Consider the following 19,550-nt stretch of genomic DNA (forward strand, 5'->3'; position numbering starts at 1 on the left):
GTCCTGTAAGGTGCAAACACACAAAACAGAAAACAACTACCCACAAATCAAGTGGGAAAAATCAGAGACAACGATTGACAGCTGCCTCTGATTGAGAACCATACCAGGCCAAACACATAGAAAACCAAAACTAGAACACATAGAATGCCCACACCAACTCACGCCCTGACCAACCTAAACAAGAAACATAACAAAGGAACTAAGGTACACCCCCCCAAAGGTGCGGACTCAGGCCGCAAAACCTAACCCCATAGGGGAGGGTCTGGGTGGGCATCTGTCCGCGGTGGCGGCTCTGGCGCGGGACGTGGACCCCACTCCACCTTAGTCTCGGCCCACTTAAGTGGCGCCTTTGGAGCGGCTGGGGACTCTTGCAGCGGGCCCCGAATAGACGGGCGACTCTGGCAGCGCCGGAGTGAAGGGAGGCTCTGGCAGCGCCGGACAGGCGGGAGGCTCTGGCAGCGCCTGACAGACCGGGAGACTGGCAGCGCCGGACAGGCGGGAGACTCTGGAGGGAGGAGACAGAGAGACAGCCTGGTGCGTGGGGCTGCCACAGGAGGCCTGGTGCATGGAGGAGGCACAGGATACACAGGGCCGTGGAGGCTTACTGGAGGTCTCGAACTAATGGCCTGCATAACCCGTCCTGGCTGGATGCTGACTCTAGCCTGACACGTGCGGGGCGCAGGCACAGGACGCACTGGGCTGTGCAGACACACAGGAGACACAGTGCGCAGCGCCGGCGCAGGATATCCTGGCCCGAGGAGACGCACTGGCTGTCTGGAGAGCAGGGCTGGCACCATCCGCCCTGGCTGGATCCTCACCCTAGCCCGGCAGATGCGGGGAGCTGGGATGTAGCGCACCGGGCTAGGCACGCGTACTGGGGACACCGTGCGCTCCACCGCATAACACGGTGCCTGACCAGTACGACGCCCGCCACGGTAAGCATGGGGAGTTGGCTCAGGTATCCTACCTGACTTAGCCACACTCCCCGTGTGCCCGCCCCCAAGACATTTTTGGGGCTGTCTCTCGTGCCTGTTGTGCTGCCGTGCTAACTCCTCATATCGCCGCCGCTCGGCTTTAGCTGCCTCCAGCTCTTCCCTGGGGCGGCGATATTATCCCGGCCTGTGCCCAGGGTCCCTTACCATCCAGTATCTCCTCCCATGTCCATTTCTCCAGATAGTTCTGTTGCTTCTGGTTACCACGCTGCTTGGTCCTTTTGTGGTGGTTAGTTCTGTAACGGTTCTCCACGTCATCTGAGGAAGCGTAGTCAAGATCGGACCAATGCGCAGCGTGGTATGTGTCCATGTTAATATTTAATAAATCAACTGAACACTGAATAACAAAACAACAAAGTAAGTGAACGAAACAGTAGGTAAACACACAAAACAAAAAACAACTACCACAAATCAAGTGGGAAAAACAGGCTACCTACATATGGTTCTCAATCAGAGACAACGATTGACAGCTGCCTCTGATTGAGAATTACCAGGTAAAACACATAGAAAACCAAAAACTAGAACACATAGAATGCCCACCCCAACTCACGCCCTGACCAGCCTAAACAGAAACATAACAAAGGAACTAAGGTCAGGAGGTGACAGACAAACAGAAACACATCCGACCCTATCCTGTGGGCTTACCCAGTATCGAAGGCTTGGCTTGACAATTTCTGAATGTCATTAAAAATAAATCTTCTTCAGGCTAGGGTCCTTTTTTTTTTCTCAATTTCCGACTTGGAAATTTGTGTATGTGCGAGCAACAGAGGACGCACACCTGCTAATATCCTTTCTATTGAACATACTTATTTCTGTATGATATGAAATATTATAGTTTACTTACATTTCAGGGTATCTGAGGATTAAGTAGAACATATTTTGACTTGTTTTAACAAAGGTTTACCGGTAGGTTTTGAATTCCTTTCTCTGCAGATTGAACAGCAGTGGATTACTCAAATCGATGGCAACAACTAAACAGACTTTTGGGATATAAAAGGATTTTTATCTAACAACGACACTACATGTTGTAGCTGGGACCTTTGGATGACAAATCAGAGAAGATTTTCAAAAAAATAAGTGAATATTTAATCGCTATTTGTGAATTTATGAAACCTGTGCTGGTGGGAAAATATTTGATCGAGTGCCGTCCTCAAACAATCGCATGTGGCATGCTTTCGGCTGTAAAGCCTATTGTAAATTGGATTAACAAGAATTTGGAAGCTTTCAGCCATACAAGACACTTGAGATGTTCCTAAAATGTTAACATCCATAATTTGTATGATGATTTATTTGAATAGCGCGCCCTCCAGTTTCAGTCCCTATCATGGACAGCTAACAAGAAAGTTTTGTTGTGTTGTAACGAGTCTTCCATTCATCAAATTGCCGCTGCACAGTTTGGATTGATTGAATTAATTTGTCAGTAAAATTATTTTTACATATAGGGATCACAATGGAAATAAGTCCCTGACTTGATTATGCAGTCTGTTGTCCCACACAGGCTTCAAAGTGGCGCAGGTGACCTGTACACAAGCAGGAAATTTAATTCAGCATTATCTCCATTAGCACTAACCTCTGTCATCATGAAGGTCTTTGAGAGGCTAAGTCAGGATCATATCATCCACCTTGGGCACACTAGACCCTCTTCAGTTTGCTTCCCACTCCAATAGATCCACAGACGATGCAGTGCCACTTCCCCCACGCACTGCCCATATCCCATCTGAACGAGGCATACCTGTTAGAATGCTGTTCATTGACTATAGCGAAACATTCAACACCATATTACCCTCCAAGCTCATCATCAAGCTCGAGGCCCTGGGTCTGGGGCCTCACATGTCCTCAACTGGCAGCTTCATTAAATAGTACCTGCAAAACACCAGTCTCAAAGTCAACAGTGAAGAGCCGACTCCGGGATGCTGGCCTTCTAGGCAGAGTTGCAAAGAAAAAGCCATATCGCAGACTGGCCAATAAAAATAAAATATTGAGATGGGAAAAAGAACACAGACACTGGACAGAGGAACTCTGCCTAGATGGCCAGCATCCTGGAGTTGCCTCTCCACTGTTAACGTTGAGACTGGTGTTTGCAAACAGGTTTTCAAATCAAATCAAATGTATTTATGAAGCCCTCCTACATCAGCTGATATCTCAAAGTGCTGTACAGAATGCCAGCCTAAAACCCCAAACAGCAAGCAATGCAGGTGTAGAAGCAAGGTGGCTAGGGAAAACTCCCAAGAACCTAGGAAGAAGCCTAGAGAGGAACCAGAGCTATGAGGGTGGCCAGTCCTCTTCTGGAGATTATAATAGAACATGGCCAAGATGTTCAAATGTTCATAGATGACCAGCAGGGTCAAATGATAATAATCACAGTGGTTGTCGAGGGTGCCACAGGTCAGCAGCTCAGGAGAAAATGTCGGTTGGCTTTCTAGCCGATCATTCAGAGTATCTCTACCGCTCCTGCTGTCTCTAGAGAGTTGAACACAGCAGCTCTGAGACAGGTAGCACGTCCGCACAGGTCAGTGTTCCATAGCCGCATGCAGAACATTTTGAAACTGGAGCAGCAGCAAGAAAGAGAAAGAAAGAAAGAGAGAATTAGAGAGAGCATACTTAAATTCACACAGAACACCGGATAAGATAGGAGAAATACTCCAAATATAACGGCTTTTCTAATGATCAAACCTAGCTTTCAAAATGATAAACTTGGATTAGCTAACACAACGTGCAATTGGAACACAGGAGTGATGTTTGCTGATAATGGGCCTCTGTACGCCTATGAGATATTCTATTTTAAAATCAGCCATTTACAATAGTCATTTACAACATTAACAATGTCTGCACTGTATCCATGATTATCGAAACTTCAATAAGCACTTCTCAACGGCTGGCCATGCCTTCTGCCTGGCTACTCCAACCTCGACCAACAGCTCCGCCCCCCCCCGCAGCTCCTCGCCCAAGCCTCTCCAGGTTCTCCTTTTACCCAAATCCAGATAGCAGATGTTCTGAAAGAGCTGCAAACCGGACCCGTACAAATCAGCTGGGCTTGACAATCTGGACCCTCTATTTCTGAAACTATCTGCCGCCATTGTCGCAACCCCTATTACCAGCCTGTTCAACCTCTCTTTCATCGTCTGAGATCCCCAAGGATTGGAAAGCTGCCGCAGTCATCCCCTCTTCAAAGGGGGAGACACCCTGGACCCAAACTGTTATAGACCTATATCCATCCTGCCCTGCCTATCTAAGGTCTTCGAAAGCCAAGTCAACAAACAGGTCACTGACCATCTCGAATCCCACCGTACCTCTCCGCTGTGCAATCTGGTTTCGAGCCGGTCACGGGTGCACCTCAGCCACACTCAAGGTACTAAACGATATCATAACCGCCATCGACAAAAGACAGTACTGTGCAGCCGTCTTTCATCGACTTCGCCAAGGCTTTCGACTCTGTCAATCACCATATTCTTATCGGCAGACTCAATAGCCTCGGTTTTTTCGGATGACTGCCTTGCCTGGTTCACCAATTACTTTGCAGACAGAGTTCAGTGTGTCAAATCGGAGGGCATGCTGTCCGGTCCTCTGGCAGTCTCTATGGGGGTGCCACAGGGTTCAATTCTCGGCCGACTCTTTTCTCTGTATATATCAATGATGTTGCTCTTGCTGCGGGCTATTCCCTGATCCACCTCTACGCAGACGACACCATTCTATATACTTTTGGCCCATCATTGGGCACTGTGCTATCTAACCTCCAAACGAGCTTCAATGTCATACAGCACTCCTTCCGTGGCCTCCAACTGCTCTTAAACGTGAGTAAAACCAAATGCATGCTTTTCAACCGATCGCTGCCTGCACCCGCATGCCCGACTAGCATCACCACCCTGGATGGTTCCGACCTTGAATATGGGACATCTATAAGTACCCTAGGTGTCTGGCTAGACTGCAAACTCTCCTTCCAGACTCACATCAAACATCTCCAATCGAAAATCAAATCAAGAGTCGGCTTTCTATTCCGCAACAAATCCTCCTTCACTCACGCCCGCCAAGCTTACCCTAGTAAAACTGACTATCCTACCGATCCTCAATCTCAACGATATCATCTACAAAATGGCTTCCAACACTCTACTCAGCAAACTGGATGCAGTCTATCACAGTGCCATCCGTTTTGTCACTAAAGCACCTTATACCACCCACCACTGCGACTTGTATGCTCTAGTTGGCTGGCCCTCACTACATATTCGTCGCCAGACCCACTGGCTCCAGGTCATCTACAAGTCCATGCTAGGTAAAGCTCCGCCTTATCTCAGTTCACTGGTCACGATGGCAACACCCATCCGTAGCACGCGCTCCAGCAGGTGTATCTCACTGATCATCCCTAAAGCCAACACCTCATTTGGCCGCCTTCGTTCCAGTAATCTGCTGCCTGTGACTGGAACGAACTGCAAAAAAATGCTGAAGTTGGAGACTTTTATCTCCCTCACCAACTTCAAACATCAGCTATCCGAGCAGCTAACCGATCGCTGCAGCTGTACATAGTCTATTGGTAAATAGCCCACCCATTTCACCTACCTCATTCCCATACTGTTTTTACACTGTTTTTATTTATTTACTTTTCTGCTCTTTTGCACACCAATATCTCTACCTGTACATGACCATCTGATCATTTATCACTCCAGTGTTAATCTGCAAAATTGAATTATTCCTACCTCCTCATGCCTTTTGCACACATTGTATATAGACTGCCCATTTTTTTTTCTACTGTGTTATTGACTTGTTAATTTTTACTCCCTGTGTACCTCTGTGTTGTCTGTTCACACTGCTATGCTTTATCTTGGCCAGGTCGCAGTTGCAAATGAGAACTTGTTCTCAACTAGCCTACCTGGTTAAATAAAAGGTGAAATAAAAAAATTCTGATCAATTTGATGTCATTTTTAATGGACAAACAAATGTGCTTTTCTTTCAAAAACAAGGGCATTTGAAGTGACCTAAACTTTTGAATGGTAGTGTATATGTATATATATTCTTAAACCATTCCTTGCTTAGATTTTGGTATATGTTGTGACACTGTTCAATTTTATTTGTTAGATATTACTGCACTGTCAGAGCTAGAAGCACAAGTATTTCGCTACCCCGCAATAATATCTGCTAAATACATGTATGTGACCAATAACATTTGATTTGGATTTACACTTATGGTACTTCCAAGGCCATTTCATGGGGATTATGGTTGTCTCAATCATGTTATATACTTAGGCTATTGTAACAAGGCATATGCTACCACTTACCACTGCCCAGGCCTAGAACACCATTTCCCATCATGCACTGCTCTAATAACTTTCAAAAGATTGTTCGAAGTTGCCCCCAAAAATGTATTTTCCTATTAATGAAGATGCAAACATGTTTTTTTCCTACTAATTAAATCACACAACACTATGTGTTTTCACTCAATTAAGCCACACAAAAACGCACAAAAAGCTGTTTTGTACACATATACACAAATTGAGCATGAGATTGTGTTGGTAGCCCTGGGAAAACACACCTCATTCAGCTCATCGAGGGCTTGATGATTAGTTGACAAGTTGAATCAGGTGCGCTTGTCCAGGGTTACAATAAAATGTTTACTGTTGGTGGTACTTGATGAACAGGGTTGGGAAACATATAAAGGGAATACATGTGTGTCTAATTTACACATCTTGCTCTGGCTTTCATGGGTCTACTTATTTTTAATTTGAAGATTTATTTATTTCAGTTGTAGAGTTTTAAAACCGCACATCACTTGAATATTGTTGCTTTAAATCAGAGTGCATGCGAGTACTTTGTCATTGTTTCTCTCTCTCTCTCAATTCCATTCAAATTGCATCAAAATAGATAATCCTGTTCAAAATTGATGTATATATATACACCTAAGTATATATACAGTGGGGAGAACAAGTATTTGATACATTGCTGATTTTGCAGGTTTTCCTACTTACAAAGCATGTAGAGGTCTGTAATTTTATCACAGGTACACTTCAACTGTGAGAGAAGGAATCTAAAAGCAAAAATCCAGAAAATCACATTGTATGATTTTTAAGTAATTTATTTGCATTTTATTGCATGACATAAATTTGATCACCTACCAACCAGTAAGAATTCGGCTCTCACAGACCTGTTAGTTTTTCTTTAAGAAGCCCTCCTGTTCTTCATTACATGTATTAACTGCACCTGTTTGAACTCGTTACCTGTATAAAAGACACCTGTCAACACACTCAATCAAACAGACTCCAACCTCTCCACAATGGCCAAGACAAGAGAGCTGTGTAAGGACATCAGGGATAGTAAAACAAACATTTTAAGTAAAAATGACTTGGAGTACCACTTACTAAAGTATTTGAGTTAAAAATGTATTGGGGTTTACAGTGGTTATTTGTTCAGACTCCTAACAATTAAATCTTCATGAAGAGAAAATAAAGCCATCTCCATCTTATTGTAGTCCTATATTATTCAAGCAGGTCATTACAATGATGTTATTCAAGCATGTCATTAAAATGATGAAAATCAGGACAAGGAAACATTTCATCTAAAATGTTTGGAAGGAATGAAGCAACAATTGAAAGAGGAGGTAGGTAGGCTACGCACTTTGTACAACATTAGGGTAAATATTATAAATACACTGCTCAAAAAAATAAAGGGAACACTAAAATAACACATCCTAGATCTGAATGAATGAAATATTCTTATTAAATAATTTATTTCTTTACATAGTTGAATGTGCTGACAACAAAATCACACAAATAATCAATGGAAATCAAATTTATCAACCCATGGAGGTCTGGATTGGAGTCACACTCAAAATTTAAGTAGAAACCACACTACAGGCTGATCCAACTTTGATGTAATGTCCTTAAAACAAGTAAAATGAGGCTCAGTAGTGTGTGTGGCCTCCACGTGCCAATATGACCTCCTACAACGCATGGGCATGCTCCTAATGAGGTGGGGATCTCTCCCAGACCTGGACAAAAGCATCCGCCAACTCCTGGACAGTCTGTGGTGCAACGTGGCGTTGGTGGATGGAGCGGCACATGATGTCCCAGATATGCTCATTTGGATTCAGGTCTGGGGAACGGGCGGGCCAGTTCATAGCATCAATGCCTTCCTCTTGCAGGAACTGCTGACACTCCAGCCACATGAGGTCTAGCATTGTCTTGCATTAGGAGGAACCCAGGCCAACCGCACCAGCATATGGTCTCACATGGGGTCTGCGGATCTCTGGCGAGCACATGGAGGGTTGTGTGGCCCCCAAAGAAATGCCACCCCACACCATGACTGACCCACCGCCAAACCAGTCATGCTGGAGGATGTTGCAGGCAGCAGGACGTTCTCACGGCGTCTCCAGACTGTCACGTCTGTCACATGTGCTCAGAGTGAACCTGCTTTCATCTGTGAAGAGCACAGGGCACCAGTGGCGACTTTGCCAATCTTGGTGTTCTCTGGCAAATGCCAAACGTCCTGCACGGTGTTGGGCTGTAAAGCACAACTCCCACCTGTGGACGTCGGGCCCTCATACCACCCTCATGGAGTCTGTTTCTGACTGTTTGAGCAGACACATGCACATTTGTGGCCTGCTGGAGGTCATTTTGCAGGGCTCTGGCAGTGCTCCTCCTGCTCCTCCTTGCACAAAGACGGAGGTAGCGGTCCTGCTGCTGGGTTGTTGCCCTCCTACGGCCTCCTCCACGTCTCCTGGGATGTACTGGCCTGTCTCCTGGTAGCGCTCCATGCTCTGGACACCCTACGCTGACAGACACAGCAAACCTTCTTGCCACAGCTCGCATTCATGTGCCATCCTGGATGAGCTGCACTACCTGAGCCACTTGTGTGGTTGTAGACTCCGTCTCATGCTACCACTAGAGTGAAAGCACCGTCAGCATTCAAAAGTGACCAAAACATCAGCCAGGAAGCATAGGAACTGAGAAGTGGTCTGTGGTTACCACCTGCAAACCACTCCTTTATTGGGGGTGTCTTGCTAATTGCCTATAATTTCCACCTGTTATCTATTCCATTTGCACAACAGAATGTGAAATTGATTGTCAATCGGTGTTGCTTCCTAAGTGAACAGTTTGATTTCACAGAAGTGTGATTGACTTGGAGTTACGTTGTGTTGTTTAAGTGTTCCCTTTATTTTTTTGAGCAGTGTATATATAATTATAAAAAATGTAAAATAGCCCTGTATATTTCAAAATGTAAATCAAATTAGTTAACTTTGTAGGCCGTATGTACTGCACCAGCATCACATGTTCTCCCCTAGGTCCCAGGTGCAATTAGAAACCAACGAGGAGATGGGAGAGGCAGGACTTGCAGCGCGGAAAAGGCCTAAATAGAACTGACTTCTATTTTAGCCCTTGGCAATGCGCAAGCAGGGTGCAATATTTGAATAATATAGATATATCTACATTTATTTGCAACACTCAGGCATGCGACGCAAGCGGTGTGGTCAGCCTGTGATATGTATACATTACCAGTCCATAAATTCAGTACCAGTCAAAATATACAGTACCAGTCAAAATAATGATTTAAAGTAGTACACCCTTTGCCTCATGACAACTTTTTTACACATGGCATTCTACGCAACCAGCTTCATGAGGTAGTCACCTGGAATGCATTTCAATTAACAGATGCTTTGTTAAAAGTTAATTTGTGGAATTTCTTTCCTAATGCGTTTGAGCCAATCAGTTGTGTTGTGACAAGGTAGGGTCGGGCTCGAGTGGCGCAGTGGTCTAAGGCACTCATCTCAGTGCTAGAGGCATCACTACAGACCCTGGTTCGATCCCAGGTGGTATCACAACTGGCTGTGATCGGGAGTCCCATAGGGCGGCATACAATTGGCCCAGCGCAGTCCGGGGTTTAGGGAGTGTCTGGGCCAGGGTAGGCTGCCATTGTAAAATAAGAATTTGTTCTTAACTGACTTGTCTAGTTAAATAAAGGTTAAATAGGGGTGGTATACAGAAGATAGCCCTATTTGGTGAAAGACCAAGTCCATATTATTGCAAAACAACTCAAATAAGCAAAGAGAAATGACAGTCCATTACTTTAAGACATGACGGACAGTCAATACGGAAAATTTCAAGAACTTTGGAAAGTTGCTTCAAAAGTGCAGTCGCAAAACTATCAAGTGATATGATGAAACTGACTCTCTCATGAGGACCGCCACAGGAAAGGAAGACCCAGAGTTACCTCTGCTGCAGAGGATAAATCAATTAGAGTTACCAACCTCAGAAATTGCAGCCCAAGTAAATTCTTCAAAGTTCAAGTGACAGACACAAGTGACAGACTCCAACATCAACTGTTCAGAGGATAACCCATGAATCAGGCCTTAATGGTCAATTGCTGCAAAGAAACCACTACAAAAGGACACCAATGAGAAGAAGAGACTTGCTTGGGTCAAGAAACACGAGCAATGGACATTAGACAGGTGGAAATCTGTCATTTGGTCTGATGAGTCCAAACTTTAGATTTTTGGTTCCAACTGCCGTGTCTTTGTAAGACGTAGTGTAGGTGAACGGATTATCTCTGCATGTGTGGTTCCCACCATGAAGCATGGAGGAGGAGGTGTGATGGTCCTCTGCTTGGTAGAGCATGGCGCGAACGCCAGGGTAGTGGGTTCGATCCCAGGACCACCCATACGTAGAATGTATGCACACATGACTGTAAGAATTCAAATGGCATATATTATTTATATATTATGGTGCAAACTGTCTGTGATTTATTTAGACAAGGCACAATAACCAACTTGGCTACCACAGGATTCTGCAGCGATACGCCATCCCATCTGGTTTGCACCTAGTGTCACTATCATTTGTTTTTCAACAGGACAATGACCCAACACACTCCATGTTGTGTAAGGGCTATTTGACCAAGGAGAGTGATGGAGTGCTGCATCAGATGTCCTGGCCTCCAGAATCACCCGACCTCAACCGAATTGAGATGTTTTGGGATGAGTTGGACCACAGAGTGAATTTGTGAACTCCCTTCTGTTGTAAAAGACTCTGGTAGAGAATACCAAGAGTGTGCAAAGCTATCATCAAGGAAAAGATCTAAAATATATTTTGATTTGTTTGACACTTTTAGTCACTACATGTACCCATATGTTATTTCATAGTTTAGATGTCTTCACTATTATTCTACAATGTAGAAAATAGTAAAAAATAAAAATAAAAAACCTTGAATGAGTAGGTGTGTCCAAACTTTGACTGGTACTGTATATATTTTAATATAGCCTATAAAAAGGAAGAGAAGTGTAGGCCTATCCCTAGAGTGATAGAGCGAGAGACAGCGATAGAGATATGCCAGCAGCTTGCAATACCACCAACATGCACTTCTTTATGGCAGATGGCTACTGCATCTGCTATACAGATATACTTACAGAAAGAACTTAATTGCACATTGTTTATCCAAATATTTTGTATGAAGATAAGCATTATCTACAGTGCCTTGCGAAAGTATTTCTCCCCCTTGAACTTTGCGCCCTTTTGCCACATTTCAGGCTTCAAACATAAAGATATAAAACTGTATTTTTGTGAAGAATCACCAACAAGTGGGACACAATCATGAAGTGGAACGACATTTATTGGATATTCAAACTTTTAACAAATCAAAAACTGAAAAATTGGGCGTGCAAAATTATTCAGCCCTTAAGTTAATACTTTGTTGCGCCACCTTTGCTGCGATTACAGCTGTAAGTCGCTTGGGGTATGTCTCTATCAGTTTTGCACATCAAGAGACTGACATTTTTTCCATTCCTCCTTGCAAAACAGTTCGAGCTCAGTGAGGTTGGATGGAGAGCATTTGTGAACAGCAGTTTTCAGTTCTTTCCACAGATTCTCGATTGGATTCAGGTCTGGACTTTGACTTGGCCATTCTAACACCTGGATATGTTTATTTTGAACCATTCCATTGTAGATTTTGCTTTATGTTTTGGATCATTGTCTTGTTGGAAGACAAATCTCCGTCCCAGTCTCAGGTCTTTTGCAGACTCCATCAGGTTTTCTTCCAGAATGGTCCTGTATTTGGCTCCATCATCTTCCCATCAATTTTAACCATCTTCCCTGTCCCTGCTGGCAAAGCAGGCCCAAACCATGATGCTGCCACCACCATGTTTGACAGTGGGGATGTTGTGTTCAGGGTGATTAGCTGTGTTGCTTTTTTACGCCCAAACATAACGTTTGCATTGTTGCCAAAAAGTTCAATTTTGGTTTCATCTGACCAGAGCACCTTCTTCCACATGTTTGGTGTGTCTCCCAGGTGGCTTGTGGCAAACTTTAAACAACAATTTTTATGGATATCTTTAAGAAATGGCTTTATTCTTGCCACTCTTCCATAAAGGCCAGATTTGTGCAATATACGACTGATTGTTGTCCTATGGACAGAGTCTCCCACCTCAGCTGTAGATCTCTGCAGTTCATCCAGAGTGATCATGGGCCTCTTGGCTGCATCTCTGATCAGTCTTCTCCTTGTATGAGCTGAAAGTTTAGAGGGACGGCCAGGTCTTGGTAGATTTGCAGTGGTCTGATACTCCTACCATTTCAATATTATCACTTGCACAGTGCTCCTTGGGATGTTTAAAGCTTGGGAAATCTTTTTGTATCCAAATCCGGCTTTAAACTTCTTCACAACAGTATCTCAGACCTGCCTGGTGTGTTCCTTGTTCTTCATGATGCTCTCTGCGCTTTTAACAGACCTCTGAGACTATCACAGTGCGGGTGCATTTATACGGAGACTTGATTACACACAGGTGGATTGTATTTATCATCATTAGTCATTTAGGTCAACATTGGATCATTCAGAGATCCTCACTGAACTTCTGGAGAGAGTTTGCTGCACTGAAAGTAAAGGGGCTGAATAATTTTGCACGCCCAATTTTTCAGTTTTTGATTTGTTAAAAGTTTGAAATATCCAATAAATGCCGTTCCACTTCATGATTGTGTCCCACTTGTTGTTGATTCTTCCACAAAAAATACAGTTTTATCTTTGTTTGAAGCCTGAAATGTGGCAAGGTTGCAAAGTTCAAGGGGGCCGAATACTTTGCAAGGCACTGTATAAGCATTATATTGTTAGATTTAAGGTATAAATCTGATGGCGTGAAACATTCTTCCTCACATCAAGTTCAACTGTCAGAGTCAGTTGGAGCGCTGGTGTGCACAGCCTTCATATCATAGGCTTATGGTAGCTAAAGCTTAATAATAGCCACACCACACACCACTTCATATCATAGGCTTAAAGTAGCTAAAGCTTAATAATAGCCACACCACAGCAAACCACAAATGTTTCTTAACTTTATTAGGGTAATATCAAAAAGTAAGTCAAGCCATTGTTTATAGGGAATATAGGAGTAGGCTATTATCTTACGGCAAACACAACATAACAGTTTGAACTTAATTAGGCAAAAGAAAATGACTCAACAAAATGAAATATGGTTTAAACCTTTACAAAGCTCTGAACAGGCTATATTGCCGCAATTACCAACAAAAGCAAGTGCCTATCGTACTCAACAAATGACAGAAATAGGCTAATGTTATTTATTTTACAACAGACCTACTTATAACCTAACTAAATATGGAGCACACAAATAAAAAGACAGATCAAATGTAACTTAACCAATGAAAATGTCTCAACAGAATTAAACAAAACAGGTTTTGCATATTTCAAAATCTGGTTTCGATTAATAAATAGGCTTACAATAATAACAATGACATACAGCAATAATAATACAAAAAATATATATTATAAATAAATGTAAGTAAAAAAATTGCATCCCACCTGAATATGGAGTTGTACAGTAGCCTGCATTTGGCAGTGCCAACATTCTTCTCATCTTCCAATACAACATTAAAACATATATTCTCCTTGTAGGCTTTTCACTATAGGCATATTCTTTTTCCTCTAACTTTAGTTTTACTTCAATGAAAATGCATCCATCATCACAATCAACAGTGGCCTATGCCAAGGGTCACTAGCTCTTTCCTAAGCAGCAGAGTTGTGTTTCCATCCAATTGACTTGTTATGTGTGTAAATATGTAGAGCATATAAAAATCAAGTTTGAGGTTAAATTCCATGTGCCGAATAAAAAATACAAGTGAAATGAGTTTCTATCGCATTTTTGTAACCAGCTGCCTACTGATGGTTTTAGTCACAACAAATGTTGCTCGTAGCCAATAGTGAATGTGCACACAGGTATTGTATGTACTTCCACAGCTTGCTGTTATAAAGATGAATGAGGACCCAAAGAAGCGACTTGGCGGCCTAAGAGTCTTTAATCCAGTTTAAGGAAATAGCAATACCCTAGACAAATGGGAGCGGTAAATAAAGCATAAACAATTTCACTCAGTAATCACGAACTGACTGGAGACTCGATAATAAACTGCAGGTTGCCTCAGGAAGGCACTGACCGTAGCAGACTCAGACACACCTGCTCACCACGCAGCATCTGAGGGAAACACCATTACCTATTGCGACAGGGAGCGATACAAAGACACAGCACGGTGAACAATATACAAGGGATCCGACAGGCAGAAACGGAAAACAAGGGGAGAAATAGACTCTAATCAGGAAAAGATAAACAGGTGGGAAGACTAAATGATTGATTAGGGGAATAGGAACAGCTGGGAGGAATGGAACGATAGAGAGAAGAGAGAGAGGGGAGAGAGAAAAAGGGGAAACGAACCTAAAAAGACCAGCAGGGGGAAAAGCGAACAGAAGGAAAAGCAAAAATGACAAGACAATATAAGACAAAACATGACAGTACCCCCCACTCACCGAGCGCCTCCTGGCGCACTGAGGAGGAATCCTGGCGGCAACGGAGGAAATCATCAATCAGTGAACGGTCCAGCACGCCCCGAGACGGAACCCAACTCCTTCTCAGGACCGTAACCCTCCCAATCCACTAAGTAGAGACCCCGTCCCCGAGAACGCATGTCCATGATCCTACGTACCTTGTAAATAGGTGCGCTCGACAAGGACGGGAGGGGGAGGGAAGACGAACGGGGTGCGAAGAAAGGGCTTGACACAGGAGACATGGAAGACAGGATGGACGCGACGAAGATGTCGCGGAAGAAGCAGTCGCACAGCGACAGGATTGACGACCTGGGAGACACGGAACGGACCAATGAACCGCGGAGTCAACTTACGAGAAGCTGTCGTAAGAGGAAGGTTGCGAGTGGAAAGCCACACTCTCTGGCCGCAACAATACCTTGACTCTTAATCCTACGTTTATTGGCGGCTCACAGTCTGTGCCCTGTAACGGCAAAGTGCAGACCTCACCCTCTCCAGGTGCGCTCACAACGTTGGACAAACGCTTGAGCGGGAGGGAACGCTGGACTCGGCAAGCTGGGATGAGAACAGAGGAGGCTGGTAACCCAGACTACTCTGAAACGGAGATAACCCGGTAGCAGACGAAGGAAGCGAGTTGTGAGCGTATTCTGCCCAGGGAGCTGTTCTGCCCAAGACGCAGGGTTTCTGAAAGAAAGGCTGCGTAGTATGCGACCAATCGTCTGATTGGCCCTCTCTGCTTGACCGTTAGACTGGGGATGAAACCCGGAAGAGAGACTGACGGACGCACCAATCAAACGACAGAACTCCCTCCAAAACTGTGACGTGAATTGCGGGCCTCTGTCTGAAACGGCGTCTAACGGGAGGCCATGAATTCTGAACACATTCTCGATGATGATTTGTGCCGTCTCCTTAGCGGAAGGAAGTTTAGCGAGGGGAATGAAATGTGCCGCCTTAGAGAACCTATCGACAACCGTAAGAATCACAGTCTTCCCCGCAGACAAAGGCAGACCGGTAATGAAGTCTAGGGGCGATGTGAGACCATGGTCGAGAAGGAATGGGAGCGGTCTGAGACGACCGGCAGGAGGAGAGTTACCTGACTTAGTCTGCGCGCAGTCCGAACAAGCAGCCACGAAACGGCGCGTGTCACGCTCCTGAGTCGGCCACCAAAAGCGCTGGCGAATAGAAGCAAGAGTGCCTCGAACACCGGGATGACCAGCTAACTTGGCAGAGTGAGCCCACTGAAGAACAGCCAGACGAGTGGAAACAGGAACGAAAAGAAGGTTACTAGGACAAGCGCGCGGCGACGCAGTGTGCGTGAGTGCTTGCTTAACCTGTCTTTCAATTCCCCAGACTGTCAACCCGACAACACGCCCATAAGGAAGAATCCCCTCGGGATCAGTAGAAGCCACAGAAGAACTAAAAAGACGGGATAAGGCATCAGGCTTGGTGTTCTTGCTACCCGGACGGTAAGAAATCACAAACTCGAAACGAGCGAAAAATAACGCCCAACGAGCTTGACGAGCATTAAGTCGCTTGGCAGAACGGATGTACTCAAGGTTCTTATGGTCTGTCCAAACGACAAAGGAACGGTCGCCTCCAACCACTGTCGCCATTCGCCTAGGGCTGCGGGATGGCGAGCAGTTCGCGGTTACCCACATCATAGTTGCTCAGATGGCGACAGGCGATGAGAAAATAAGCGCAAGGATGAACCTTATCGTCAGACTGGAAGCGCTGGGATAGAATGGCTCCCACGCCTACCTCTGAAGCGCCAACCTCGACAATGAATTGTCTAGTGACGTCAGGAGTAACGAGGATAGGAGCGGACGTAAAACGTTCTTTTTTAGAAGATCAAAAGCTCCCTGGGCGGAACCGGACCACTTAAAACACGTCTTGACAGAAGTAAGAGCTGTGAGAGGGGCAGCAACTTGACCGAAATTACGAATGAAACGCCGATAGAAATTAGCGAAACCTAGAAAGCGCTGCAACTCGACACGTGACCTTGGAACGGGCCAATCACTGACAGCTTGGACCTTAGCGGAATCCATCTGAATGCCTTCAGCGGAAATAACGGAACCGAGAAAAGTAACGGAGGAGACATGAAAAGAGCACTTCTCAGCCTTCACGTAGAGACAATTCTCTAAAAGGCGCTGGAGAACACGTCGAACGTGCTGAACATGAATCTCGAGTGACGGTGAAAAATCAGGATATCGTCAAGGTAGACAAAAACAAAGATGTTCAGCATGTCTCTCAGAACATCATTAACTAATGCCTGAAAAACAGCTGGCGCATTGCGAGACCAAACGGCAGAACCCGGTACTCAAAATGCCCTAACGGAGTGTTAAACGCCGTTTTCCACTCGTCCCCCCTCTCTGATGCGCACGAGATGGTAAGCGTTACGAAGGTCCAACTTAGTAAAGCACCTGGCTCCCTGCAGAATCTCGAAGGCTGATGACATAAGGGGGAAGCGGATAACGATTCTTAACCGTTATGTCATTCAGCCCTCGATAATCCACGCAGGGGCGCAGAGTACCGTCCTTTTTCTTAACAAAAAAAACCCCGCCCGGCCGGAGAGGAAGAAGGCACTATGGTACCGGCGTCAAGAGACACAGACAAATAATCCTCGAGAGCCTTACGTTCGGAGCCGACAGAGAGTATAGTCTACCCCGAGGAGGAGTGGTCCCCGGAAGGAGATCAATACTACAATCATACGACCGGTGAGGAGGAAGGGAGTTGGCTCGGGACCGACTGAAGACCGTGCGCAGATCATGATATTCCTCCGGCACTCCTGTCAAATCGCCAGGTTCCTCCTGAGAAGTGGGGACAGAAGAAATGGGAGGATGGCAGACATTAAACACTTCACATGACAAGAAACGTTCCAGGATAGGATAGAATTACTAGACCAATTAATAGAAGGATTATGACATACTAGCCAGGGATGACCCAAAACAACAGGTGTAAAAGGTGAACGAAAAATCAAAAAAGAAATAGTCTCACTGTGGTTACCAGATACTGTGAGGGTTAAAGGTAGTGTCTCAAATCTGATACTGGGAAGATGACTACCATCTAAGGCGAACATGGGCGTAGGCTTGTCTAACTGTCTGAAAGGAATGTCATGTTTCCGAGCCCATGCTTCGTCCATGAAACAACCCTCAGCCCCAGAGTCTATCAAGGCACTGCATGTAGCACCCGAACCGGTCCAGCGTAGATGGACCGACATAGTAGTACAGGATCTAGATGAAGAGACCTGAGTAGTAGCGCTCACCAGTAGCCCTCCGCTTACTGATGAGCTCTGGCCTTTTACTGGACATGAATTGACAAAATGTCCATCAAATCCGCAATAGAGGCACAGGCGGTTGGTGATCCTCCGTTCCCTCTCCTTAGTCGAGATGCGAATACCTCCCAGCTGCATGGGCTCAGTCTCTGAGCCAGAGGAGGGAGATGGTTGCGATGCGGAGCAGGGAAACACCGTTGACGCGAGCTCTCTTCCACGAGCTTGGTGACGAAGATCTACCCGTCGTTCTATGCGGATGGCGAGAGCAATCAAAGAGTCCACACTGGAAGGAACCTCCCGGGAGAGAATCTCATCTTTGACCACTGCGTGGAGTCCCTCCAGAAAACGAGCGAGCAGCGCCGGCTCGTTCCAGTCACTAGAGGCAGGAATAGAGTAATCCGTTATGGATCGATCACCTTGGCATAGGGAAGCCAGGGCCCTAGAAGCCTCCCTACCAAAAACTGAACGGTCAAAAACCCGAATCATCTCCCCTCTTTGGGAAGTTCTGGTAATTGTTTGAACAATCAGCCCTTGCCTCCCAGATAGCTGTGCCCCACCTCTCAGTCCCGCCAGTGGGGGAGGAATGACGTACAACCCAGCTCTCTAGAGTATGTGTTGGGTTGGGAGAGAGAACACAATATCACACTGGGTGAGAAAAGGAGCGGCACTCCTTAAGGCTGCCCGGAGTAAAGCAAGGTGGGTTATTAACCCTAGGTTCCGGAGGCCCGGCAGACCAGGAAGTAACAGGTGGCACGAGACGAAGACTCTGGAACTGTCCAGAGAGGTCGGAAACCTGAGCGGCCAGGTCTCCTCCGAAAGTATTGACGAGCAGCAGACAATTCCTGCTCGTGGTTCGGCCGAGAATGGCCCCGGATCTCGACGGCAGTGTTACGAGCGGCTGTAGTCGCTGGGTCCATTCTTGGTCGGATCCTTCTGTTATGCAGGTGAATGAGGACCCAAAAGCGATTTGGCGAAAACAGAGTCTTAATCCAGCTTAAGAAATAGCAATACTCCTAGACAAACGGAGCGGTAAATAAAGCATAAAAACAATTTCACCGTGAATCACGAGAACTGACTGAGACTCCGATAATAAACTGCAGGTTGCCTCGGGAAGGCACTCTGACCGTAGCAGACTCAGGACACCTGCTCACCACGCAGCATCTGAGGGAAACACGAATACGACAGGAAGCGATACAAAGACACAGCACGGAACACATACAAGGATCCGACAGGGCAGAAACGGAAAACAAGGGGAGAAATAGGGACTCTAATCAGGGAAAGATGAAAGAAAGGGAAGACTAATGATTGATTAGGGGAATAGGGAACAGCTGGGAGCAGGAACGGAACGATAGAGGAGAAGAGAGAGAGGAGGGAGAGAGAAAAGGGGAACGAACCTAAAAAGACCAGCAGGGGGAAAACGAACAGAAGGAAAAGCAAAATGACAAGACAATATAAGACAAAACATGACACTTGCAGATACAGTGCGGGTTTAGCCTAGTACA

This window comes from Oncorhynchus gorbuscha, linkage group LG06 (genome assembly GCF_021184085.1).
Source record: "Oncorhynchus gorbuscha isolate QuinsamMale2020 ecotype Even-year linkage group LG06, OgorEven_v1.0, whole genome shotgun sequence".
NCBI classification, from domain to species: Eukaryota; Metazoa; Chordata; class Actinopteri; order Salmoniformes; family Salmonidae; genus Oncorhynchus; species Oncorhynchus gorbuscha.